The sequence below is a fragment of the Cervus canadensis genome, chromosome 27 (assembly GCF_019320065.1).
Source record: "Cervus canadensis isolate Bull #8, Minnesota chromosome 27, ASM1932006v1, whole genome shotgun sequence".
NCBI classification, from domain to species: Eukaryota; Metazoa; Chordata; class Mammalia; order Artiodactyla; family Cervidae; genus Cervus; species Cervus canadensis.
Window position 1 is genome coordinate 3,148,568 of NC_057412.1, and position 27,013 is coordinate 3,175,580.

Consider the following 27,013-nt stretch of genomic DNA (forward strand, 5'->3'; position numbering starts at 1 on the left):
GATCTAGTTCTTGCTCTGCAGACAGCGCCAGCCTCATGGCAAGCAACCGCACAGTCACAGGACCCAGGATGTCACCGTCGTGAAACTCTTAGTAAGCTCTGAACAAGGGGACTCTGTTACCTGAAAACTGGGTTCGCTTGTTGGTGGGTGTTGAGCCAATGGGCACAACCAAGTCAAAGATAGGGGAAGGAAGGATTTATTACTTGCAGCAGGTAAGAATAATACCTGGGATCTTCCCCAAAGTAGGGTCTCCCCAAACAGCAACACTGGGGAAGTTTTAAGCAAAAGGGTATGTGCATATTCATGAAGGAGGTTGGGCAGAGGAAAATTTAGCATAGCATTTGGTTAAAGGGTGACAGAGAGTCCTTTAGTTGAATGAAGCAAGGAGGGTCAACATCATCCTTCTTTCCTCCCATTGAGAGGAGGGCTTAGTTCCTATAGAATGCAAGGACAGGTATCATATCATTGCAGATCTCTATTTACTTATCTGTCTCACCTGAAGAGGAACTAGAACTCTGTGTTATTGCTCAACTGTTGTTTCCTGACAGCTTGTCCTTCCCTCACTCCCTCACTTCCCATAAGATCCTTGATTGCTGAGACCTGTTCAAGGGCAAGCACTGGGCCGGCTTAGATCACAAAATGGCTTAGGTCAAAATGGCTTCTCTGATGTCAAGAAAGCCATGGCTCGTTCTCTTTCTCCAGGAACGCCCCCCCCGCATCCCGACCATACCTGCTTGCAGCTCCGCACTTGGGCTTTGCACGTGCGTGCTAAGTTGCCTCAGTCATGTCCAACTCTTTGTGAGCCCACGGACTGTAGCCTGCCAGGCTTCTCTGTCCCGGGGTTCTTCAGGCAAGAATACTGGCGTGGGTACTGGGCCCCATAAATGATGTGGCTGTCCCTGTCTATGGAGGCCCCAGAGGAGGTTTGTATTCTTTCCTCCTCATCTCTCCACGTGCTTCTTAGCTTCCTCTTCCTGCTTGTGCTGCCTCCTCCTCCCGTTTCTCCTCCTGCTTCCCTGCTCTCTGCACCATCTTCCCCCTTTACTCTCGGTCTTCTACTCGTGGACACACGCTCTTTTCTCCAGCCCAGTTTTATTTTTATTATTAATTATTAATACTATAATATACATTATATTATTACTTTATAATATTATTTATTATTTAAAATTATTTTATTATTATTTATTATTTATACTATATTATTATTTTATGATATTATTTATTATTTAAAATTATTTTTATTTTTATTATTTATTTTATTATTATTTTTGAACTTTATTTATTTTGGCTGTGCTTTGCAGTGCATGGGCTTAGCTGCCTCTGGCAGGTGGGGTCTTATTTCCCGGACCGGGGATCAAACCCACGTCCCATGCATTGGGAGATGGATTTTGTAACCCCTGGACCACCAGGGAAGTCCCTCCAGCCCAGTTTTTAAAAAAATCACTGGAATCAAGTTCTCTAATGCTTTCTTAGCTCTCTTTGCACTTTTTCTGTTCGGATGTGCTGCTTGCTTTAGCAAAGGTGCAAGCTCTGGAGGGTGGTCAGTTATACTGAACTGTGCTGTTGAAATAATCCCGGATGTTACTGCTCCACGCCTGGCACTCTAGTTTGCATCTAGGAACTCAGGGACAGGGGCAGAGCCCGCAGAAGAAAGCGGGAAGAGAACATATTCTGAGGGTAATGGAAGCGGCCCTCTCCAAGACTAACAGCCTCTTTTGTCTAAAGGTATCACATTTGATGGGAAGAAACAACATTTCACTTCAAACTGCAATGCAGGAGATTCCTGGGTTGGCAAGATCCCCTGCGGAAGAGAACAGCTACCCACTCCAGTATTCTTTGCCTGAAGAATTCCATGGACAGAGGAGCCTGGCAGGCTACAGTCCATGGGGTCACAAAGAGTCGGATGAGACTGAGTGACTTTCACTTCTCACAGTTAAAGGAAAGGATGGGCGCAGAACCCTTCAGCCCATCAACGGAAGATTCAGACTGAAGCTGGGTTACAGCATCTCTTACCGACAACTCGGGAGAACCTACTTACCACCACAAGGCAAACTTCCCTGAAGGCTTTCCTCAAAGACCACTCATCCTGTCCAAGCCTACTTCCACCTCGCTTCCTTACCTTTCATTGTCAGTATGTTTGTTTTTGTTTTGCAAGTAATATACATTTAAATCAAGCCAGTATAAGAAAAGAAAAGGAGATATATTGTTTCCTTATAACTGAGCAAGGGTTGGGAACGGCTTCGGGTATAGCTGGATTCAGGAGTCCAGTTGATGTCATCTAGACTCCCTAACCGTCTCCTTCTCTGTGATCCCGTCTCTTCCTCTGGGACACGTTCTTTGTCCAGAGCTCTCCACACGGAGGCTAAGATTGCCCCTAACAGCTCTCATTTTGCACTCTTCATGGCTTATGATCTAGAGAAAAATATCATTCCCCCAAGTGTTCCCTTAGCAAAACCGGAGGGGAGATTCTGATTGGTCCAGCCGGGTTACACGGCTGAGAAGCCCACCTCTCAGCCAATCACAGTGACGCGGAGAATACAGTGGGCAGGGATTGGCCACCGAGGGGTCCCTGTGCCCACCCACCTGCTGCAGGGTGGTGTGTAAGAATGCGCTCTCCTGCAGTCAGATGGGATGCGTTCTCTTTAAGAAAGAGTTCCGAGTTCTCGAAGGAGAGGAAATGTGTGTCCAAAATGACAACTCTTCTCAGTCTGTCCCGTGACTCCACCCTTCCCCTACACTTTGCCTCCATCTGCGTGATGGGCTTTTTGTGGCTGTAGTCATTCCCCTTCTCCACTTTAGCAAGCCCAACCAGGCCCATCAAGGCTGAACCCATGATGACCACTCAGAAAGTGCTTTATGGGTTCTTCCGGGAGCCGATGCAACGCTGAAGAAGCTTCACAAGGGCGGCAGACCTTTTGCTGAATTGAAAATAGGTATCCTAGCTATCTGTCTTCATCATGCCTACATGGGACTCTCTGCTGGTCAAGGCTTTATAGTTGAAAGGATCAAATAGAAGCGAGTTAGTACAAACGATAAGGGGGTGGACTCTACTCAAGAATATCTCCTAGAACCCAAAAACAGCTGGATCCAGGGAACTCGGGAAGACGGGGGCGTTGGGACGAGACCCGTCCCGCAGGCGGCCTGTCCCGTCTGTCCATCTGCTCCTGCGCCTCATCTCAGCGGCTGCAGGTGTCTGATCGCTCATTGCTGTGCTCCTGGGAAGGATGGCTGTCCAGCCCGGCATCCGCACTTTTCAACTCCTGCTCCCACCGTGAAACCATGTTCTCTGGGCCTCTTTGCTCGGGTTTCTAGGGAAAAAAAATTCACATTTGGTCACTGAGCAGCCAACGTGTTGCTGTCCTTGGGCAGTCCCCATCAGTCCAGTGATCTGTTCACTAGGGTCATGTAGCACTCACATGGTTGTCAAAGCCAATGGTGGGAGCGGGTCTCAGAGGAGGGGATGTGGGCTGGGCAGTTGCCCCCAGATTTGCCTCTTCTGGAGACTTGGAGCAGCTGTTTCACTGGCTAATCGCGTTAAAGCTGAGAGTGCTTAGATGACTCATGCAAAGCCGTCCAGCCAGGGAGAGGTGACCGGGGGTCTGCTGCTGGGTTTGGTCGCGTCTGATGAAGAGGAGTGTCCAAAGCCCTGAGCAGGGACCAGCACTCTGAGGCCAGGAGGCGAAGGGGCAGGTTCCAGGAACGAGGCTGGACTTCAGTGGACCCCACGATGAGCGCTTAATGTAGACCCGGGAGTGGGGAGGAGTGAAGACCTTGAGATTGACTGGCAGGGCCTTGGTGGCCTTCAGGGAAGCAGGTTCGGGGGGTGTTGGGAACATGATGGAGTTAAGGGGAGGTGAGAAACGATGGTAGGAAAAGGAATAAAAGGGAGACGCGGATTCTGAGAAACTACAAATGGTGAAGCCTTGGTCCGTGCTCTGGCATTATGGACTGTGCTTTCTGCGCTACTGTGTGATAGAATGTTCCAAAATAGTGGCCTGTTCAATCATTAAGTTAAAAATGAGTGGAGGGAAGTCCTCAATGTGGTTCCTAAGTAAGCATTAAGTCCTGAGACTCTGACATACTTCAGAGAAACCAGGAAGTATGTGGTCAGTAGGATTTGGGTTGAAAAGGTGCCTGAGACAGAACAAAGTTCATTATTAACACAAGATTGTTAACCCAGGCAAAATCTTTTTCTAAGTTATAGGGAATTATCTTATTTTTCGTGATATTAAATGCATATTGCTCTCCAAAATTCTTCATCAATTAGGAATATTCTTAGCTGCTCATAATAGACAATCTAAATGAATAATAAGAAGCATAATAAAAATATAAATTTAATAAGCTAGATAATATACCTCTGTCTCAGCATAAAAAGGCTGGACAGAGGCAAGCATGTACATGTACAGAGATGGCTCAGATGATCATCCATGTCATTCAATATTCAGCTGCTGCTGCTGCTGCTAAGTTGTTTCAGTTGTGTCCGACTCTCTGCGGCCCTACAGACGGCAGCCCACCAGTCTCCCCCATCCCTGGGATTCTCCAGGCAAGAATACTGGAGTGGGTTGCCATTTCCTTCTCCAATGCATGAAAGTGAAAAGTGAAAGTGAAGTCACTCAGTCGTGTCCAGCTCCTAGCGACCCCATGGACTGTAGCCCACCAGGCTCCTCCGCCCATGGGATTTTCCAGGCAAGAGTACTGGAGTGGGTTTCCATCGCCTTCTCCAGTATTCAGACTCTTATTTTTATTTCACTCTGGTTGGCTTTTCATCTGTGTAACAGTCACCTCATGGTCACAATGTGGCTGCCGCAGATCCGAAAGAAAGGAGAAGAGAGGCGCCAGTGGGCTGTCTTCCTGCATTTGTCTCTTTTCATCAGGAAACACATTATCTTTTTCAAAATCAGGCCAGCAGTTTTCCTTATGTGTCAGTAAAGAGACTAGGAAACTTGGCCGGTGTATTTGCAATTCAAGCTGGAAGTCCATCTTGATATCCTTGCCATGTTGAGCTCGATTGTGATCTAACCCCTAGGGATGTGCCAGGGTTGGCTGCATTCCCTCTGAGCAACATCTGTGTTCCAATATCAAGGAGGAAAGAGTGAAGGCCACCAAGAACATCTGTCCTCTCTGCTAGTGATACTGTTTTCCTAGTAGGTCTCCTCACAGTGGAAACAGATAATGCTGAAGATTTTGTACCAGTGGTAGCTCATGTATTGGGTTAAGGTGACTAAGATTGGGACTAAGTCACATCTCAACACAAATCACCAGGGAACACGTCAGAACGCCAACTTGCCACTTACCTTGAGTAGCTTGACTTTGCAGATAGAGTGCTCTCTAGTAAAAGAGTGATTTTTAAATGTCATGTCTTACTCTTGGTTCATACTAAGGGTTTTGATCCACAACAAATATGCAATTACTCTGTAACATGTCATGAGTTGTCACTGATGTTGGTTTTTTAAGAACGGAAGTGTTACTCATACCCACTAATACCATTTGCTGGGGGATTGCTCTGGACAAAGTATGCCTCCCTGGGCTTGTTTTCTTTCCTCTTCATTTTCAAATTCATATTTACTGCTTCCAAAGAATGTGTAATTGAGAAATTTGTTCACTTCAGTTTTCATAAAAGGTTAGCTGATTCATTGACATTAAAAACAAAAGAGAGTTAACGTAGGAGTCATGTTCAAATAAATGAATATGTTTCAAAATCTAGCAGTTGCTCAAGCACGGGCTCCCAGGGGCTGGAGGCCTGGTGAGAATCTTGGCACATCGAGGGGCTTGTAACATGTCCAATGACTGTGGCCTTGAAGGGATTTAGGCTGAGTCTGGACAGATCTGCTTAAAAAAAAAAAAAAAATCCAGAAACCTAAATTTTGAAAAATTCTCTCAATTTTTTGAATATTGGCAACAAAGTCTTGACATTTTAAAACACTGAGGGAGGAGGAAAGGGCAACCCACTCCAGTGTTCTTGCCTGGGAAGTCCCATAGACAGAGGAGCTTGGTGGGCTATACAATCCATGGGGTCTAAAAAGAGTCGGACCCAATTTAGCAACGAGACAAGGACAAGAACAAGAACAACTTCCAGATGTCAGCATAAAAAAGTGGTTCTAGGTGAATCTCTCTCGAGTCCCTGAGAGAAACACATGAAACTAGAAGAATGCAACTTCAAACCTAAGCTGCCAAAGATTTCTGCTGGAGACACACTCGCAACCAAAATCCAGTAATGCAAAGTACAACAGACAAACAGAAAATTTAACCCTCTTGAAAGTTCATTGTGGAACCACCAGGCAGAGACTCAATCAGCGTGTTTCACATGATTAAGCAAAAACAACACAACAAGAAGGGACTGAGGGCTTCGCTGCTGACTCAGCGTAAAGAATCCGTAGGAGACGTGGGCTCCACCCCTGGGTCAGGAAGATCCCCTGGAGAAGGGTATGGCTACCCACTCACGGGCCGATTCAGTGAGAGGGTTGCTCCTTTCCCACATCAAGAGGAACCCCTCCTTTGAGAGGTAAGATTGTGGAAGCCCAGGGCAGGAAGGGAGCAGACAGGACTTGGGGAGCTCTTTGGGCCACACAGGCGCTCCCTTCACTGAGACGTTAGTGGCTTCTCCAGGTGAGCAGGAGCTCAGGTAGACTCTGAGTTCCCTTCAGGATGGAGAATTTTCTCCACCAGTGGCTGGAAAGTTGTCCACTGACAGCTCACAGCTATGAGCCCTCTTCAGAAGCTGACTTCACTCCAGAAAGTGGCCTCCACAAGATCCATCCCCCCGCACCCCGCTTTGTCCTGAGGGGCCAGCCCGGCTCTGAGCTCCCCCCCGGTGGCCTGGGCCCCTTCCTTGAGACTCCACAGCAGCAAGATCGCGCCCCCCCCCCCCCATGCCCATCCAGGCTGTCTCCTCCCCAGAGGTTCCTTCCTGATCCCCAGGACTCTCCCTGCAGGCTAATCCCTAACACAGCTCCTGCCTCCCCTGGAAGATGCCCCGTGACGCTTAGCTCCTCTCTGTCTCCTTTCTGTGTCCCAAGTTAAGTGTATTTTACCTTTTTTTTTCATTTTTGGCCATGACACGTGGCATGTGGGATCTTAGTTCCCCAGCTAAGGATGGACCCAGTGACCCTTGCGGTGGAAGCATGGAGTCCTAACCCTTGGACTGCCAAGGAAGTCCTAAAGTCGGTATATTGTTTAGAATCTTTTTCCTTTTCTTTTTTAAAGATTTTTAGTTACTGGTTCCAAATCAGAAAAGAAGTATGTCAAGGCTGTATACTGTCATCCTACTTATTTAACTTATATGCAGAGTACATTATTCAAAATGCTGGACTGGATGAAGTGCAAGCTGGAATCTAGGTTGCCGGGAGAAATATCAATAACCTCAGATATGCAGATGACACCACCCTTATGGCAGAAAGTGAAGAAGAACTAAAGAGCCTCTTGATGAAAGTGAAAGAGGAGAGTGAAAAAATTGGCTTAAAGCTCAACATTCAGAAAACTAAGATCATGGCATCTGGTCCCATTACTTCATGGCAAATAGATGGGGAAACAGTGGAAACAGTGGCAAACTTCATTTTTCTGGGCTCCAAAATCACTGCAGATGGTGATTGCAGCCATGAAATTAAAAGACGTTTGCTCCTTGGAAGAAAAGTTATGACCAACCTAGGCAGCTTGTTAAAAAGCAGAGTCATTACTTTGCCAACAAAGTTTCATCTAGTCAAAGCTATGGTTTTTGCAGTGGTCAGGTATGGATAGGAGAGCTGGACTATAAAGAAAGCTGAGCACCGAGGAATTGTTGCTTTTGAATTGTGGTGTTGGAGAAGACTCTTGAGAGTCCCTTTGTCTGCAAGGAGATCAAACCAGTCAAAGGTAAAGGAAATCAGTCCTGAATATTCATTGGAAGGACTGATGCTGAAGCTGAAGCTCCAACACTCTGCCCACTTGATGACGAAGAACTGACTCATTTGAAAAGATTCTGAGGCTGGAAAAGATTGAAGGTGGGAGAAGAAGGGGATGACAGAGGATGAGATGGTTGGATGGCATCACTGACTCAGTGGACATGAGTTTGAGTAAACTCCAGGAGCTGGTGATGGACAGGGAGGCCTGGTGTGCTGCAGTCCATGGGGTCGCAAAGAGTCGGACATGACTGAGCGACTGAACTGAACTGTTGTTCCATGTCCAGTTCTAACTGTTGCTTCTTGACCTGCATACAGATTTCTCAGGAGGCAGGTCAGGTGGTCTGGTAGTCCCATCTCTTGAAGAATTTTCCACAGTTTGTTGTGATCCACACAGTCAAAAGCTTTGGCGTAGTCAAAAAGCAAAATAGATGTTTTTCTGGAACTCTCTTGCTTTTGATCTTGGCAATTTGATCTCTGGTTCCTCTGTCTTTTCTAAATCCAGCTTAAACATCTGGGAGTTCACGGTTCATGTACTGTTGAAGCCTGGCTTGGAGAGTTTTGAGCATTACTTTGCTAGCATGTGAGATGAGTGCAACTGGGCGGAAGTTTGAACATTCTTTGGCATTGCCTTTCTTTGGAGTTGGAATGAAAACTGACCTTTTCCAGTCCCGTGACCACTGGTGAGTTTTCCCGATTTGCTGGCATACTGAGTGCAGCACTTTCACAGCATCGTCTTTTGGGATTTGAAATAGCTCAGCTGGAATTCCATCACCGCCACTAGCTTTGTTTGTAGTGATGCTTCCTAAGGCCCACTTGACTTTGAATTCCAGGATGTCTGGCTCTAGGTGAGTCATCACACCTAGAGTTGTTGGAAGAGGGTGTTTGCTATGACCAGTGCATTCTCTTGGCCAAACTCTATTAGCCTTTGACCTACTTGGTTCTGTACTCCAAGGCCAAATTTGCCTGTTTTCTAGGTAGCTCTTGACTTGCTAATTTTGCATTCCAGCCCCCTATAATGAAAAGGACATCTTTTTTGGGTGTTAGTTCTAAAAGGTCTTGTAGGTCTTCATAGAAATGTTAAACTTCACCTTCTTCAGCATCACTGGTTGGGGCATAGACTTGGATTGCTGTGATATTGAATGGTTTGCCTTGGAGATGAACAGAGATCATTCTGTTGTTTTTGAGATCGCATCCAAGTACCATCCAGGTAAGCATACTGTTTTATGCTTATATATTTTGCTGTTTTGTATACATTTTCTCTTTGGGATAAAAACCGGTGTTTATTACATGAAACAATTATTCCTGTTTTTTTTTTTTTTTTTGACCAGGAGGGATTATTTTGTTTTATTAGATGGCTATGAGAAATTACTTACAGGAGTGGGGTGGGAGGGAGGCCCCTGAGGGAGGGGAACATATGTATATTTATAGCGGATTCATGTTGTTGTACAACAGAGACCAGCACAACATTGTAAAGCAGTTATCCTCCAATTAAAAATAAAAATAAAATCATTCACAGTGAAGAAACAACAATAATGTCTAAGCTCTTTATTTCCAATCGGGAATTATCTTAGAGTGGTGACTAGGGGAAAAATAGTTGTGAACATTTTACATTCCATCAGCTGTCCAAAGAAATAATATAGATGTAATAAAGAAATATATGGGGGAAGATATTTGGGAAAATCATTTGCAATAACAGGTATTCCGAGAGCCTGGAATGTTCCTTCCTACATACCACAAGTTTTGAGGTGATCAAAGCAACACTTGTTTTAGAAAGAAAAAGATAATAATGTAAATGCTGAAAGGAATGAATAATGCAGCTATGGAAAGGACTCTATAGACAGAACTGAGTCACAGACACGGAATAATTTGGCATATTCAGAACCCTGTGAGAAAAGGGGACTTTTTCCAAGCCCAGACATCTCTGCCTCCTGCCTGGGGCTCCCTCACCCTCCCTGTGGCTCCTACACATTTTTTATTCTAAAGTTGTAAAATCATGATTGTCCTTCACTCTCAGGCTTTTCAAAGAAACACTTTTGGACGTCTCCATAACACATTTTCTCCTTTCTTTTCAAAAGGAAGAAAGGAAAGGCTTCAGAGGGTAGGAGACACCTTTTCAGTGACCCTTGGAACGAACTAAAGAATTCAATTCAATCCCACAAAGGGTGACTCAGATAAGAAGACTCACCCAAACACGATGGGCAAAGGGTGTTGGATGATGATTTTGAATCCCCAGCTGTTGTGTTTATTCTTCACCTTTTAGAAGAGGTGGTGTGAAGCTGGTAATTGCCATGGACTGAATTGTGCAAAGCCCCCCCCCCCCCCACACACAATGCCCCCGTCCCACCACCTGCCCGTGTTGAAGCCCTAACACTCAGGACCTCATTGTGACTCTGGAGACGGGGCCTTTAAAGAGATGATTCCACTAAAAGGGGCTCCTTAGTGTGGGCCCTAATCCCATAGGACGGGTGTCCTTATAAGAAGAGGAGATTAGGACAGAGTATGAGGCACCAGGGACGCTTACACACGCAAGAAGGACCACGTGAGCACACGGTGAGAAGGCAGCCCCCTGCAGGCCAAAAAGAGAGGTCTCAGGCCCGCAGTCCTGCCCACACCTCGACCTCAGCCTTCCAGCCTCCCGAGCAGCAGAGAGAATCCGTTTCCATTGTGTCAGCCAGCCGGTCTGCGGTGGCCAGTTAGGGCAGCCCCAGTAATGAATACAGCACAAATACAGTGCACGCTTAGGAAGCTCGACTCTAAAACCACATTGGAGGCACCACTGTTGTGACTTTGCAGCAGCCCCCGAACAGAAATTCTTGGGTTCCAGTGTGGAAGCCGGATGCTGGCTCCTGCCACAGGCTCGTTGTTTAGTCCCTAAATCATGTCTGACTCTTTGTGACCTCATGGACTGTAGCCTACCAGGCTCCTCTCTCCATGGGATTTCCCAAGCCAGAACACTGGAGTGGGTTGCCATTTCCTTCTCCAGGGGATCTGCTGGATCCAGGGATTGAACCTGCATCTCCTGCATTGGCAGTCAGATTCTTTACCACTGATCACCAGCACTGTCCTTCCAGCCTGGCAGGCAGTATTCAATTCTTGCTGGACCCCTTTGCCTCTTTCACTGTGCACCTTGGAAGACTGGGGAAGCGCCTTCAACCCCAGATGGAACACAGCACAGAGGAGGCAGTTTTAAATGCTGGTTGAATCAGGTACTCAGTCACTCATTTGTGTCCGACTCTTTGGACCCCTATGGACTCTTTGTGACCCTATGGACTGTAGCCCACCAGGCTCCTCTGTCAATGGGATTCTCCAGGCAAGAATACTGGAGTGGGTTGTCATGCCCTCCTCCAGAGGATCTTCCCAACCCAGGGATTGAACCCAGGCCTCCCGCACTGCAGGTGGATTCTTTACCATCTGAGCCGCCAGGGAAGCCCATGGGAGGTAATTAAGGTAAATGAAACCATAAAGGTGCGGGCTAGTCCACTGGGGCTGCTGTCCTCTAAGAAGAGGAAAAGGGGCTTCCCTGGTAGTCCAGTGGTTAAGACTCCGCACTCCCAGTGCAGGGACCTCGGGTTCAATCCCTGATCAGGGAACTAAGATCCCACAAGCCACACAGTGTGGCCAAAAAAAAAAAAAAAAGAGGAAGAGACGTCAGAGATCTCTCTCGGGAGAAGTCACAGTGAGAAGATAGCTGTCTGTGAGACAGTTCGCTCAGCGAGACAGTTCTCATCAGAAACCAACCCGGCCACCACCTTGAACTTCTAGTCTCCAGAACTGGAAGAAAATGAATTTCTTTCATCTATTTTAAGTGAAAGTAAATGTGTCAGTTACCTCCTCTATACTACTCTGTTAATGGCAGCCCAGGATGACGAATACAAGGGCAACTAAGCACAGAGACATTAGGTAACTTGCCCAAGGTCACAGAGCTGGCAAGGAGCAGCGGCAGGATCCGTCTTAGGGCAGAGTCTCTGCTTTTAACCACCAGGCTCTGGCTTTAACTGCTGCCTCTCTAGGCAGTGTGTGTGTGTGTGTGTGTGTGTGTGTAGGGGGGCGGGGCGGGAGGGCATCACCGTCATGTGGATGGAGACATCTTCTTCTGAGGGCAGAGGTTGATTTCTGGGGCCCCACGGCACCGGTCTGCCATCCCGTGAGGCCCTGGTGACTGTTGTGCTGAGGCTGCATGGCCAAGCTCCAAGCGCCTCTCCGTGCCCTTCAGGGAGACTTCTGCAGGATGGAGAAGAAGCGCGTGGTCGGAGGCGGGTAGAGCTGCAGACACGGGCTCCTGCGTGCTCTGTCTATTGCACGTTGCCCAGGTCCTGGAGGCGTGGGAAAGGCCCTGCTGACCTCACCCCCACCCCCACCCCCAGCACCATCCCACCCCACCCTCACATTGTCGGTAAGTGAAGAGAAACTCTCAATAAGCTTCCATCTGGTAAATCACCCAGAGCCCCACCACTATACAGTTGGTGTAATTTGTTTCAAGAAGTGCCTTTGTTCTTTCCCATGTGCTGGGTTGGCCAAAAATTCACTCGGGTTTTTCCCTAACATCTTATCCAGTAGACCAATTAAAGATCAGGCTGGGGGGACTTCCCTGGAGGTCCAGTGGTTAAGACTCTGGGCTTCCACTACAAGGGGCGTGGGTTCAGGCCCTGGTTGGGGAACTAAGATCCCACATGATTCATGGCCAGGAAAAAAAAAAAAAAATCAGGCTGACACAGGTGGAGGTGAAAAAAAACCAAGTTGGTTTTTATTTGGAGACCTGAGGGTGCATCGCTGGTAACAGTTTTATTTACTGGTTTGAAGTACAGTTGATTTGCAAGGTTGTAATTTCTGCGGTACTGCAAAGTGGCTTGGTTATACACATGTATACAAACACGCATTCTTTAAAAAATTGTTTCCTTATGGTTTATCATAGGATATTGAATATAGTTCTCTATGCTCTACAGAAAGACCTTGTTGCTTATCCATTCTATTATGTAAAAGCTTACACCTGCTAATCCCAACCTCCGCTCCATCCCTCTCCCAACCCCTTCCCCCTTGGCAAGCACTGAGATCCTCTAGGTCCAGGATTCTGTTTCTGTCCTGCTCATCGTTTTTAATGCTCAGCTCTTGCCCCTCATTTGGAGGAGGTCTTTTTTATCCCCCTTCGGTTGTCCCCTTGCCTTGAAGTTTCCGAAACGCTCCACAGTCCCTTCCCTCCTCCCAATTCTGCAGAAGTGTTCTTGCTGCTGGGAGCCTGTTCACAGCCAAATTCGAGGGTTTCTCCACAAACTGCCATTTCAGTGAAAACACAGAGAATAAAATGCAATCAAGCACATTACAAAGGGGAGGCTGTGATGAGGCCAGATTTGCCTGGCCCTGCCTCTCTGACCTTGACTTTGTGTTGGTTGGGCTGGTTAGTTTGCATATTGATACTTCCTTGGTTTTTTTGTTTCTGTAACTGATGGCTTGTCACGGTGGGGGAAAATGTCCTGGCTTCCTAAGTCCTCTTTTGAACCCTTTTTCACCCTCCTCCCTACATCTGTCCTCAGGGAAGAGAGACTCGGTTAAGCAAATTCTTTTACTAAGAAGTTACTTTACATATTGTCATTGCTCCCAGGTGATGCATTTTCCCAGAGGGCTGATGTTTCCTAGACACTGTGTGCACATGGATCACCTGAAGCTTTTACTGTGCTGGATTTTCGGGTTCAGCGTGTCTGGGATTGGCCCCTCCCGCCACCCGAGACCCTGCATTTCTGACACCACGTGGTGATGTTGCCGCTGGCTGGCCGGCCCCACTCTGAGTCGCCAGGTTGTAGAGGGACGCCGAATGGTTGGAAGGGACTCCACTGGGATGGGCATCAGCCAGGGTTCTCCAAAGAAGCAAGCCAACAGGGGATAGCTAGATATAGACGTACTCAGATGACCCGATGGACTGCAGCCCGCCAGGCTCCTCTGTCCATGGGATTCTTCAGGCAAGAATACTGGAGTGGGTTGCCATGCCCTCCTCCTGGGGATCTTACAGACCCAGGGATCGAACCTTCACTTTTTTTTTTTTTTAAATAAAAAGTTTTATTGGAGAAAAATAGAACCACCAGGTACACAGGGAAAAGAGCACAAAAATTCAACTGATACAGAACTGAAAGTCACAACTACCCAAAGTTGTTTGCGATTACTTTTCAATTTCTTAAATGGCTTCCCTCAATTTTTTTAACAGCCTTGCCAATTTTCAGCTGAAATAGAATCAAGTTTTCAAAAAATTAAGAGCCTCAGCGAAGGGACCAGCTTTTAAGATAACAAAGGTGACACCAAGAGTCTCCTGTAGAACAGTAGCTCAGAGACCATCAGGGATTAGTTAGAACACTGACTCAGATGGTCCAGTATGCAGAGGGCAAACAAAAAGCTGCATTTCCCTGTCAGATGAGTTCACGTAAGAAAACCAAGGAGGTGCTAAGAAAATACAGGTAATGGCTGCTCAAAATAATTAAGAAGGCATTCTAAATACCACATATTATTAGACAACAGTGTGTAAAGTGATGCAATTAGAAAACAGGCAACTTAAAAAAAAAAATATGGTCACAGGTCTTTGAGAACTCAAGAAAACAATCAATAGCAAACACAAGAGCTGAAAGTCTCAGCTGAGGGTTGAAAGTGAAAGTGAAAGTGAAGTCACTCAGTCATATCTGATTCTTTGCGACCGGGTGGACTGTAGCCCACCAGGCTCCTCCGTCCATGGGATTCTCCAGGCAAGAATACTGGAGTGGGTTGCCATTTCCTTCTCCAGAACCTTCACGTCTTATGTCTCCAGCACTTCTTTACCACTAGCACCACCTGGCAAGCCCATAGGTACGTGAAGAGATTTATCCTAAGAAAGTGGCTCATGTGATTGTGGAGGCTGAGAAGCTCCCAGACTTGTGATTGGCAAGCTGGAGACCCAGGAGGGCTGCCTGTGTCGGTTCCGTCGGAAGGCCAGCAGGCTCGGGCCCGAGACGAGCTGCGGTTTCAGTTTGAGTCTAAAGGCAGGAAAAGACTGATGTCTGCACAGGCCTCACCAGGCAGGAGGAATCCCCTCTTCCTCTCAGAAGGGTCAGCCTTCTGGGTCTACCCAGGCCTTCCACTGATTGATCAGGGCCCACCAACATTAGCAAGGGCAGTCTACTTTCCTTAGTCTACTGATCCAGCTGTGGATCTCATCCAGAAAACACCCTCACAGACACGCTGAGAGTGATGTCTGGCCAAGCGTCTGGGCGCCCCCATGGCCTGGTCCAGCTGACACGTAAGAAGAAGGCGCACAGGATGGGAGTGTGCGTCCTCCTCCGGGGCCTTCACGGAATTCTCTAGTGACAGGGTCCACGCGGGTCCTCTCCCGAGCTGACTGTTCATCGCTTCACCGCCTCTCCAAGCTCTCGGGCATCTCTCTACATAATATTAACACCTGGCCAGGTCCCATCCATTCTGACAGATAAAGGACAGACGCTACTGTACATTCATGTGCAGCCTCTTTATTTCATTATAGTGAGTGCCTTCTATGGGAAAGTATAACCTGAGGGTCAAGGAAGGCCCAGGGCAAGACACCCTCGGGTGGCAGGGGTGTGGAGGGACAGGCTGCTTAATGTGGGGCCAGGAGCAAAACGAGAATGGTGCAGTTTCATTGCTCAAAAATTTACATTTTTCAAGATAGCAATAGCAGAGCAATAAGCTAAGTGTGGGGCCCTTCTGAGAGCAGGCCTCTGTGGGAAGACATGGGTCGTATGCCCATGACGCTGGTCCTGGGTGTTGGGGAAGGGAATAGTGAGGTGGAAGGAGGGGAGGGAGAGGCAGCTTAGGGGCCAGATGGAAATGCTGGGGCGCCGACGTGCTTCTCTTTGCTTTTCTTTTTGCTTCTCTTCTTTCCTCCCTCCCTCCCTCCTTCCCCACTCCCCTTCCTTTCCCCCCTCCTTTTTTCCCTTTCTTTCCTTCCTACAAGGCAGGTTACAAAATCATACCACTTTCAGTGAGATAATGTGTTCATCATCCACTATATGTGTCATTCCACAGATACTTATAAATTAAACCAGTTTGTGTCATTTTTATGTCATTTCATTTTTCTTTTTATTTTGTATTGCCATACCCACCCCAGTATCTTTGCCTGGAGAATCCCATGGACAGAGGAGCCTAGCGGGCTACAGTCCATGAGGTTGCAAAGTGTCAGACACGACTGAAGTGACTTAGCACATGGCTGACATACAATATTAGTTTCAAGTGTACAACGTAGTCGTTTGGGATGTGTACAAATGATGTACAGATCAATCGCCACGGTAAGTCTAGTAACCTTCTGTCCCCATATAAAATCATTACAATTTTATTGACTATATTCCCTGTGCTGTACATTACATCCCCATGACTTATTTATTTTGTAACTGCAAGTCTGTACCTCTTGATCCCCTTCATCTGTCTTACCCAACCTCTTCTCTATGGAAGCCACCTGTCTGCTCTCTATGAATCTGTTTCTATTTTGTTTATTTGTTTTGTTTTTTAGACATATGAGCAAAATCATACAGGAATTGTCTTTGTCTTATTTCACTTAGCACAATATCCTTTAGGTCCATCCATGTTGTTGCAAATGGTGAGATTTCATTCATTTTTTTTTTTACAATTGAGTAGTATTCCACTGTATATAGATACCACATCTTTAAACATTCATCTATTGATGGATATTTAGGTTGCCTCCATATCTTGGCTCTTGTGAATAATGCTGCAGTGAACATGGGGTACCTAGATTTCTAAAAATCAGTGTTTCTGTTTCCTTATGTCACTCTTTAAATTTTGTTGCACTGGTGGCTACAGTCAGAATCCTATATTCTAAGGCTGCTGCTCTGTGGTTGGGGGTTGGATGGCAGTCTAAAGTTAGGAGGTCCTTGTAAACACTCAGTTTGGATTTTAAAGTGGTTTTCCAACTGTTTCTCAGAATACACCATAAAGCTCTAGAAGAGTGACTTTCAAAAGAAAACCATCCCAAGAATGGCTTACTAGGAGGCAGAGATTCTGCTTTCTCCTTCCCTATTGTCAGCACCTTGGTATTCATTTGTGACCTGGCTGATTGGTTAGAGAAAAGCTCAGCAAGATAAAAAACAGATGTCCCTGCCAGTAAGATATGACTAACTAGAATTTTCTGATGCTAGTTTTCAACTCAGACTGTCTGCTAATCTTTGAGGCAATCTGTTGGGTCAAGGGGGTTCTTGGTAAGAGATTGAGGGTGACTCAGAGCAAACTCATCAACAGCTGCTTTGGAAAACCAGTCACCTCTTTCCCCTGGCTGCTCCCCAAGTAAATGATAAGTCAACCAGTAAGTTGTTTTGTGGATAGTATATTTTTTTTGGATAGTATTTCTTAAAAAAATTTTTTTTTTTTTTATTATGTATTCAGTTTTTACTGTGGTGTGTAGCATGAGGAATCTTAGTTCTCTGACCAGGGATCAAGCCCATGCCCCTGCTTTTGAAGCACAGAGTCTTAAGCATGGACTGCCAGAGAAGTCCCAAGACATGTGTGTTTAATAAACTGCCTCACATCCTTTTTAAAAGAGGCCACTCACAAACAGATGACAGAAAAAAAAGTAAGTGCCAAACTCTTCATAGTAGGGAACACAGGAGGCTAACTCATTCATTCTGTAAATATTTACCAAGCAATTATTTTGTGCCATACACAGTTCTAGACACCAGAATTACAGCAGGAAAAACAGACCTCAGTTCTGCCCTCTGGGAACATCTGCTTGAATGGAACGCGGAGGTAGAAATGCAGGGCTGCCTAGAGAGGAGGGTACGGGCTTATCTATGTGGTTTAGATATGGGGAAACAGTGGTGCTGGAGAAGACTCGAGAGTCCCTTGGACTGCAAGGAGATCCAACCAGTCCATCCTAAAGGAGATCAGTCCTGAATATTCACTGGAAGGACTGATGATGAAGCTGAAGCTCCAATACTTTGGCCACCTGATGCGAAAAGCTGACTCATTGGAAATGCGTGGGAAAGATTGAGGACAAGAGAAGGGGATGACAGAGGATGAGATGGTTGGATGGCATCACTGACTCAGTGGACATGCATTTGAGCAAGCTCAGGGAGATGGTGAAGGACAAGGAAGCCTGGCGTGCTGCAGTCCATGGGGTCACAAAGAGTCGGACACGACTGAGCGGCTGAACAACAAGACAATGAGGAGGATTACCTGCTGTGACTTAGCTATGTCACATAGAGTCTCACTAAGCTATTAGTGAGGCTTTCAGTAAGCGATGGGGAAGAGAATGTTGACTTGTAGTTGAAATTAGGGCCATGAACCAGAAATATAATTTCTGTGGGTTCTTTTATCCTAAACCCTTAAGTCTGTCTTTGACCACTCCATTTTTTTTTTTTTCTTTATTGCCAATGATATGTTCTTCTCAGATGTCAACAGTGCCCTCAGGAGATGGGACGCCAGATGGCATCTGTCTGTGTTTTAATCAAAACGCCCTGTTCTCTTTGCCATGGTGTGAAGCAGCAGCATTTTGAGCTGAGCAGAGACAAGAAATAATAGAGAAACTTCTAGTAACTTTGCAGGATTTCAAGGACAAGAAATGTACCCAAAGGCTAGGTCAGCCTGATTCCAACTTCTGTGGAACCACCATGATTATGGAAGCAAAACCTGTCATGGTCAGCCCGAAGTCGATTCTGCGAGGCAAAGTCCTAATGAGTTGATGTAGGTGGGGCTGACGGAGAGAATGATCTATAAAAAGACCCAAATGGTGGTTTCCTATGTAACCATCTCCCCTTTACGAGCAGGGCTAAGCATTTCTCTTCTACTGGCTCATTCAGGGTTTTCAACCACTTAATGAAACGCTATTATCCCATTTTCAAAATGAGGCAACTGTGACTCAGTGTTTAGTTAACTCAGCTAAACCCAATAGCTAACTTTTATGAGTGCATAGTAGGTGCTGTGCGTGACCTCTGTTTAATCCCTGTGGATTAGGTGGTATCACTCCTGTTTCACAGAGTGGAAAAGTGAGGCTTGCGAAAGATTAAACAACTTGCACAAGGCTCCGGAGGTGGAAAGCGGAGGAACCTGGATTCAAACCAGGCAGGCTAACTTCGGGGTTCTGCCTCTTCACTGCTTTTAGGATTTCTGAGGAGCAGGACAACCTGATGGCCTCTCTGAGGACTCCTCTGAGGCTCATCTTGCAACCACGTTAGCTCCTTAACAGGAGAGCCATGATGGCGGTAGACTTGAGTGAGGCGGAGCAGAAATAATTTTGCAGGGGGAGGGGGTCGCAAGAAACAGAAACTCACTATATTATTTAAATATAATTTCAGCTGCGGTACCAGAGACCCAAGTATCAGAGGCATAATAAAACAAAAATTTCTTTCTCTGACATACAATAGTCTTGGTTTTAGTACATAAGCATGTATGTGTGTGTGTGTGTGTGTGTGTGTGTGTGTGTGTGTGTGTGTGTGTGTGTGTGTGTGTGTGTGTACAGCTGGGCTTCCCTGGTGGCTCAGATGGAAAAGAATCCGCCTGCACTGTGGGAGACCTGGGTTCATTTCCTAGGTCAGGAAAATCCCCTGGAGAAGTAAATGACACGGCTACCCACTTGCCTGGAGAATTCCTTGGACAGAGGAGCCTGGCGGGCTATAGTCCATGGGGTCATCAAAGGTCACATATGACTGATCGATTTATAGTTTATATATATATACACACATATATTTTTCTCATATATATATGCTCCCCTTCCATGATGGTAGCTTGTAATAGGTTAAGAAATTGCTATTCCCCTGGGATGAAAAGCTTCACAAAGGAAAGACTCTCCATTGAGAAGCTTGGGTAAATTCTTGGCTGAGATGAGGTTGTTCTTTGAAAGGGTGTCTTTTGGAAAATCTTTCACTCAACGTTCCTGCAATACCCATTATGGGACCTGGTGGACATATCACTCTGAGATCTATGGGGCTGACCAAAAAGTTCATTTGAGTGTTTCCATAACCGCCTAGAAAAAGACTCAAACCAATTTTTTAGCTAACCTGATACTATCCTGATGGTGGATGGCGTCACTGACTCTATGGACATGAGTTTGAACAAGCTCCAGGAGTTGGTGATGGACAGGGAAGCCTGGCGCGTGCTGCAGTCCATGGAGTCGCAAAGAGTCGGAAACGACTGAGCAACTGAACTGAACTGAACAGATACTAACCTAATCCTTCTTCTCAGAGATCTTTAAAGCTCTTGCCTCTTTTTTGCTCCTCTATAATTCATTGATTAAATACTGTTGAGTACCCCAAGTGTGGCAAGTATGGTGCTAAGCACTGGGATAGAGCAGAGAGCAAGATAGTTAAGAATCTGAATACAATGGAGTGCTGTGCTAGAGATCATAATTAACTGGCATTGTCAGCCTCTTTTAATACAGCGGTTGGTGGGAGCACTGGGGGTGGGAGATGTGAGTACATGATCTTAACTGGATACGTCAGGTTTGGAGTGTCTTTTAGACTGTATGCTGCAGTTGGAGTTTGCCAAAAGTCTGCTGCGTGAAGGCACTGACCGATAAGCTGGGATGTGTAGAATGGGTGGGAATAAGTCAGGTGAAGGGAAAGTGGGGGAGTGGGGTGGGTTCTGGGCAAAAGGAAGTGACCCAGAAGTAAGGCAGCAAAATGAGATTTACCTGTTTTGAAGGATGATTCTGAAAAGTGGGAGAACAGATTTCAGGAGCCAAGGCCTGGGGTAGGAGGAGATGGGAGGCCTTTGACGTGGCCAGAGAAGAGATGATCCAGAAGAGGTCATGGATTTAGGAGTAGGCTAGAATAGACGGGAGTTTCCCAGGTAGCTGGGGGGTAAGGAATCCGCCTACCCATACAAGAGACGCAGGTTCCATCCCTGGGTCGGGAAGATCCCCTGGAGGAGGAAACGGCAACCCACTCCAGCATTCTTGCCTGAAGAATCCCATAGACAGAGGAGCCTGGCAGGCTACAGTCCATGGGGTCTCAAAGTTGGACAGGACTGAGCGGCTGAGCACACAGAACAGATGGAAGAAGGAGGGAGAAGAAACAGGTAACTTTTGAGTTTTCCAGTTCGGTGTTACCTTCTAGCGCACAGGAAATTCTTTTTTGCGGTTTCCTTCTATTTTCAAGTAGATAACGCCAGGAGCACTGGCCTCCCCACTCCCTCAGGGCGAATGGGTCCACTGAGCCAGGTTGTGAGGAATATTCAGCCCGGGCCTTTGTTCTTAGCGGCGGTGTCCAAAGCTCTTAAGATAAGGAGGAAGCCTTGGCGGGTGTGGGGAAGACATTTCCTCAGCGTCTCGACTGCCGGCGTGCGGGTGTTGCCTTTCCTCAAAACCTAGAGAAAGTGTAAAGGGCAAATGTTTCTGGATTTTACGGAAGAGCCCAGGAGTGTGTGGACTCCGCTCTCGAGGTGCGTACTTCACAGTAGGTGACTGTGGGCCTGTGATTTCAAGTGTACCTGCTGGCCCAGGTGTGTCGCCCGCTGAGAGTCCTGCACTCCCCAGGATTCGGTTAAGGCCAGCCTGCCCTACCCGGAGCTCGGTTAGCGCCTAACACCTCCAGCATCTGCAGGAAGGCATTACGGTAGGGTCTTTTCTTTTTTTCTTCCTGTCGTACAAAAGTTCTCGTCTCCCCGCTAGAGTCAGGCACACGCCTCCTAAGCCAGACCACGTGTCGCAGGTACAACTTTCTTTCTTTTTCTTTTTTTTGGCTCTTCCCCTCCCCCGTTCCTCTTTCCTCTCCGCCTTAGGTGGCAGGAAAAGCCTTTACCTCGGACCAATCCCACCGATGCCGAGCCGCGCGCGCGCCCGCCAACCCGAGCGCCTTCTCTCCACGTCATTGGCCACCTCCACCTATGCACAGTGACAGGCAGCATCGCGGACCTATGGAGGAAGGAGGCGGAGGCCTCTCGGCCCTCCCAGAGCTGCTTTGTTAGGGGCTTCCTCGCCGTTCCACGGCCTCTCCTCCGCGCCTCCGCTGGCCTTCCCCTTCCCTCCTCGGATTGAGCCGCCGGAACCTGGTCAGAAGGCAGCCTCCGCGCGCGCGTGCGCGCGGGTGCGAGCATCTCTCCAAGCTGTGCGCGCGCGCGGAGGGGAGGCTATGCCGCCCGGGTACCCAGCGTGCGCTTGCTGGAGCGCTGGAGCCCAACTCCGAACGCCCCGCTCCTGTATCCGCCGCCTCTGATTGGCCGGCTGGAGGCGGAGCGATTGTCAGACGGCCCAATCGGAGCCTGGTTTCCCACGGGCATCCCGTGGCCCCTCCCCTTGAGGCCGCCGGCTGAGGCACCGTGACGGCTCCCATTGGCGGACGGCGCAGGGGGGCCCGCTCGGAGCGCGGCTGGGCTCTCGCAGCGCCGCCGCCGTCGGGCGCGCAGCTCTGCAGAGAGGCGAACGCCTCGGCGCGCCCGCAGCCCCCCGGAGCCCGGCGGCCCCGCATTGTCCCTGGCCCGGTGGCCGAGATCCGGGACGAGCGTCGGGGGGTGAGTACCGCGAGCCTGGGGAGGGAGAGCTGGCTGGCCGGAGCTAACCGGGAGAGGACGGCGATGAGGAAGCCCGGAGCCCCTCTGCCGGTGACCGGCACGTCCTGACCCCAGTCTCCCCCCCCCGCACATTGGGGCTCCCGGCGGGTCCTAGCTCCCCCCTTGATCGGGGTTTGCTCGTATTGTTTTCACGTTTCCCACACTCGGGGAGGGAGGTGGGGAGCTGGAGAGGGAAGCGAGGGAGACATCCCTCGCTCGAGGGAGCAGTCCGGAGGGAGACGGGCAGTGGCGCCCAGGTGCCCGGCGCCGAATGGAAGTGACAGTGTCCAGGCGTTGGCATTCGGTCTTCCCGGCAGCGGGAGGTCAGCGCTGACCTGCGGCGACGACGGCACTTTGTATGTGTCGGCTGATTTTTTTTTTTTTATCAACTTCGGGGAGGGCGTGCGTGTGCTTGCGTGTGTCTCGTGTGTGTGTTTGCGTCCCTGACTTGTGCACCCCGCCAGGCCTGGGTTTTCCGCGACGCTGACTGGGCGCTCACCTTGGCGATCGGTGCTAAGCTCGGGACCCGACTCGCGGGGCGGAGAGCCTGGGGGATCGGCACACAGGGCCGGGAGCCCCCGGCGGACCCGGGAGCAGACGTTTACAGCGGCCTTCTGCGCGCGCGCAGACAATGACGGATCCGGGCGCGGGATGCTGGGGTCTGTGCATCGGATCCTCGCTCGGGATCGCGGTCCCGCTTCGCTTGCCTGCGGGCCCGGTCGTTCGGATGCTGCTGCGCCGCGCGGCTCATCGCCCAGCTGGGGGACCCGTGTGGGGCCCCGCTTTTGTTTACAGACCTCGCCACTGGGCGAGAGCTGCGCGCCCGCTCCCCCGCTGCCGCGCGCCCCCTCCGAGCTAGGAGAAGTTGGTGCTTGCTGTCAGGTGACGCCCCCTCCCCAGGCCTCCTGGGCGAGATGCTGCGGGGGAACAGACGCCCAGACGGCGCCTTCGTGCCCTGGCCCCGCTGCGCACGGCGCTCCCAGGCCCCCTTACATCAGAGGCCCTCTCAGTTTGGCCGCCGTCGGGGCGCTGATGGAGTCAAGCTCACCTCCCTTCCAGTAGCATCTTCTGGCTTCGTCCCCGAGCCAGCCCAGGTTGATTCTGAGTCTCCCTCTTCCTGTATGTTGGCAAGTCTTGAAGGACGCGCGAGCCCTTGCGGACGCTGGCCAATTGGTGCCCGTTTCAGTGGTACCCGCGCGGCCCCGCGGAGCAGCTGTGGGGCATTCCTGAGTCAGAGCAGCCCGGATCGGGTTACCCACGCGTGCTGACTTGGCATCCACTTTGTTTGAGCTGGAGTAGAGGTTGAGAGCCTGAGCACTGAGATTAAAAAAAAAACCAAAACAAAAAACCTGGCTTCCAGTGCCTGCTCAGCGTCACCCACGAGGTGGGTGATATGTTCCAGAAAGAGCGACTTTAGTCTCCTTGCGTCTCAGTTTCCGAGTCTGTAGAGTGGGGATAATGAGTGTCCACGTTTGTGGGGGTGGGGAATTAAAGGACAATATAAAGCAACTGGCAGTTACGGCCACAGAGAGACACTGGAATAATGTTTCCCTGTTAGAGGGAATCTACTGCAGAGGATGGCCCCGCATCGCGTACCCTTGCTGCAGCTTTCCATTCTCCCAACTCCTATTTTATTTTAAAAAGCATGTAGGATTGCCGTTTTCAGCTTCAAACAGGCCTTGTTTTACTGGACCTTAGATTTCACTCTACTTATCTAATCCCTTAGGGCTTTTTTTTTTTTTTGCATTTCCATTAGGTTTTCTTTTTTAATTTTTTCCCATTAGCTTTTAGTTGTTTCTTCTTCCTTCCTTCTTCCTTGAGGTTATGCTGAGACCCAGGCCTGTGTTTGGAGGAGGAAACCTTGTCTAAGTGGGACGCTCTACAGCTAAACCAATGGCCGGTGTGCAAAGTGAATAATACCCGGATGGAGGGAGGTTTGAACAAAGAGATACCTGGAGGCTGGGAGGAACGCTTCCTGGTAGAAGTGAAATTTGAGCTGAGTCTTGTAGCAGAAGTTTGGTAAACGGCTAGTTTCTGGAACATGCTCTTTTGTACCCTGCCGTAAAGAATTCTGCCAGCCAGGTTGTCTTGGAGCCGTAAACACCGAAGTTGCTAGGTAATTATCTTTGCATGGAAGAGAAATATACCTTAGGAGGAGGCTGTTGTCTAACTCGGAAGTGTGGAAGAGGAGAATTGATTTCATTGAGTATCTGCAAAATGCTGTCAATGTGTTTTGACTTGTTTTTCCTCTGGTCCACCAGCTGAGCACTGCTGATTTCCTCCAGGCGAAGAGACAAGCTGCTGTGTACAGGAAAAACAAAAACAAGGAAAAACCTGTCTGTAATCAGATGAATAAATAGTTTGAAAAAGACAATCTTGGGTTCGGCTACAGAATCAGATACTGAAAAAAAAAAATGCTTCTGGTTTCAACCCTCTTTTGCCTGTTGGGGCAAGTTATTGAGCTGGGTCCTGTAACACCTTATTTGAATGTAGATCCCAGGAGCCATTACAAGCAAGCAAGCAAACAAGCCAACAAACCAACAAACAAAAACTAAGCGGGCAGGGGGAACTTGCAGGTTGTCTAGTGGGGGCAGAAGCCCACAGGGACTGTTCCCCACAACCTCTGTCCCCCTGGGCCTGCCTCCGTCACCCTAAGCAGATGTAGGAGTATGGCATTATTGCTAGATGCCAAGGCATAAATGTGATAACCCATTTAAAATTCCACTCGCAGAAATGATTCCAACCCTTCTTGCACTTGTTCTGAGAATTCTCTGGCCCTTAGGGATGCTTGAAGGCAGCTTTGCCCCCTGCTGCTGTCTGGGGATCAAATCAGTGGGGGGCCTAGACTTTAAAGCGAACATGTGGTTAGGAAATCTTGTTAGCTGACAATTCAGCTCCACTCTAATGTGCATCCAAAGAGCTAGGACAAAGACCTTCTCTCCTGTCCCCCTGCAGTTGTCTCTCCCAGCTCCCCACTCTTCCAGCACAGCCCCAACAAACCAGAAAGGAGTTTTGGTGGGGGTCTAACTGCCGCCCCCCCCCCACCCCTGGAAATTCCTGCAGTTCTGTGGACTAGCAGATGGAACCCCAGGCCTTCTGGAGCGCTGGGGCAGGAATTTATCCCCAAAGCTTTGCAGAGGGCCAGCTAGCTGTGCCTGTTAACCCCTCTTCCTTCCTTTCCACATTGCAAGGAGCTTGCTTACTGCCTATGAGACAGCACTTGAATAGATGGTGAAGTTCAAGCCTGTGCTTTCCCAAATCAGAAGAGCAGGTAGGAGCATGGGATGGGAATCACGTCCAGGTCTTGCCCAGAAGCCAGTGATGGAGGGGAACGTCTGCCTGAGAGTACATGAGGCACGGGGCTGAGCGGGCAGAGAGAATTTGATTCCTGTGAGCAGTGTGCAGAGTCCTGTGGAATTCCTGAATCCCAACAGGTTTGGGCTTGTGGCTGAGAAATATCCTTATTTTCACTCCGTCCAGTCATTTGGACTCCTGTATCTTTTTTTTTTTAAATGTTATTAAAAATTTAAAAAATTGGAGTATAATTGCTTTGCAGTGTTTTTTCTGCCCTACGACAATGTGAATCAATCATAATTGTAAATAAATCTCCTCTTTCTTGAGCCTGCCTCCCCTCTCCCATCCCACCTCTCCAGGTCGTCACAGAGCACCACGCTGGCCTCCTTGTATTTTACAGCAGCTTCCTATTAGTTATCTATTTTACATATGTTAGTGTATATATGTCAGTGTGGACTCCTACATATAAAACAGTGTTTCACTGGGAATTTGTGTGTATATGTGTGTGTACGTATTACATACATGCATATATACATACTCATTTTCTTTTCTAAATTTAGCAAATGGGTAGAATGTTTCTGCATTATGTCCTCCCCTTTCCGCCCCCCTCCATGTAGGATGAGAGAAAAACAGATTTGCAAGGTCCCCAGCACAATTCTTCGGTTTTTCATGATTCACATTTCATCTGTAAATATCTGGTTTTATGTAATTAGTAATTCCTATTAAAAATTTTTTTCGGTTGTCATTGTAGGCCAGTCACTTATTTAAAAACTTTTAAAAAAGTAAATAAAGGAGGCATTCAAAAAATAAAGCAGTACTCAGGCAGGAACAGAAGTTTTGGAAAAGAAAACAATGCTCTAGTGTAAAAGGTACAAAATATTAGCAGGCGGGTTTTTCCCTTCCATCCCCTTCCCAACCTCCACACCCCTCCAGCACAAGACTTTCACTGTTCCTATGGTCTCCAGGGAGCTCATTAAGCCATCCGTAAAGGCCTAGACTGTGGGTATACAGAGATTCCTCCCAGACTTGTGTGAGATTCTTCTAGAAGACGTTGGAGCTCTTGCTAGGTGGAGAGAGATTCTTCCCTCATTGGGCTGAGGCTGAGTTTAGAGCCTGGCATTTGGTTGCAAGTGGGGTCTCAGTTCATGGAAATAGCAGCAAGAAAGAAAAAACAACAGCAAAAAAAACCCACAACCAGAACAAAACCGTGGCACAATGTAAGAGCCAGTCAATTGCGTACATCCGAAGGAGGCTGAACACAGTGATGATTCAGGGAGCAGCCCTGTGGGAGGAAAGGTGCTTTCAGCCGAGCACTTTCTGAATAGCCCAAGGCCCTCCGAGTCTTGGCGTTGTCACAGGGTTTC

General features: G+C 48.2%; 1 protein-coding gene and 1 long non-coding RNA gene across 2 annotated transcripts in view; both read left to right on the top strand.

Moving 5' to 3' along the window:
• Nucleotides 1-1,815, top strand: part of LOC122428682 — a 2,735-nt gene extending 920 nt beyond the window's left edge. Inside the window, exons 2-3 of the long non-coding RNA XR_006265787.1 lie at nucleotides 1-91; nucleotides 1,726-1,815. The exon at nucleotides 1-91 is cut by the window's left edge and continues 67 nt beyond it. This is a non-coding gene — a long non-coding RNA (uncharacterized LOC122428682). The remainder of the gene's footprint in view (nucleotides 92-1,725) is intronic.
• A 20,376-nt stretch (nucleotides 1,816-22,191) lies between these two features.
• Nucleotides 22,192-27,013, top strand: part of TIAM1 (TIAM Rac1 associated GEF 1) — a 451,745-nt gene continuing 446,923 nt past the window's right edge. The window contains exon 1 of the mRNA XM_043448791.1: nucleotides 22,192-22,316. The gene's annotated coding sequence lies outside the window, so the exon portion shown is untranslated. The remainder of the gene's footprint in view (nucleotides 22,317-27,013) is intronic.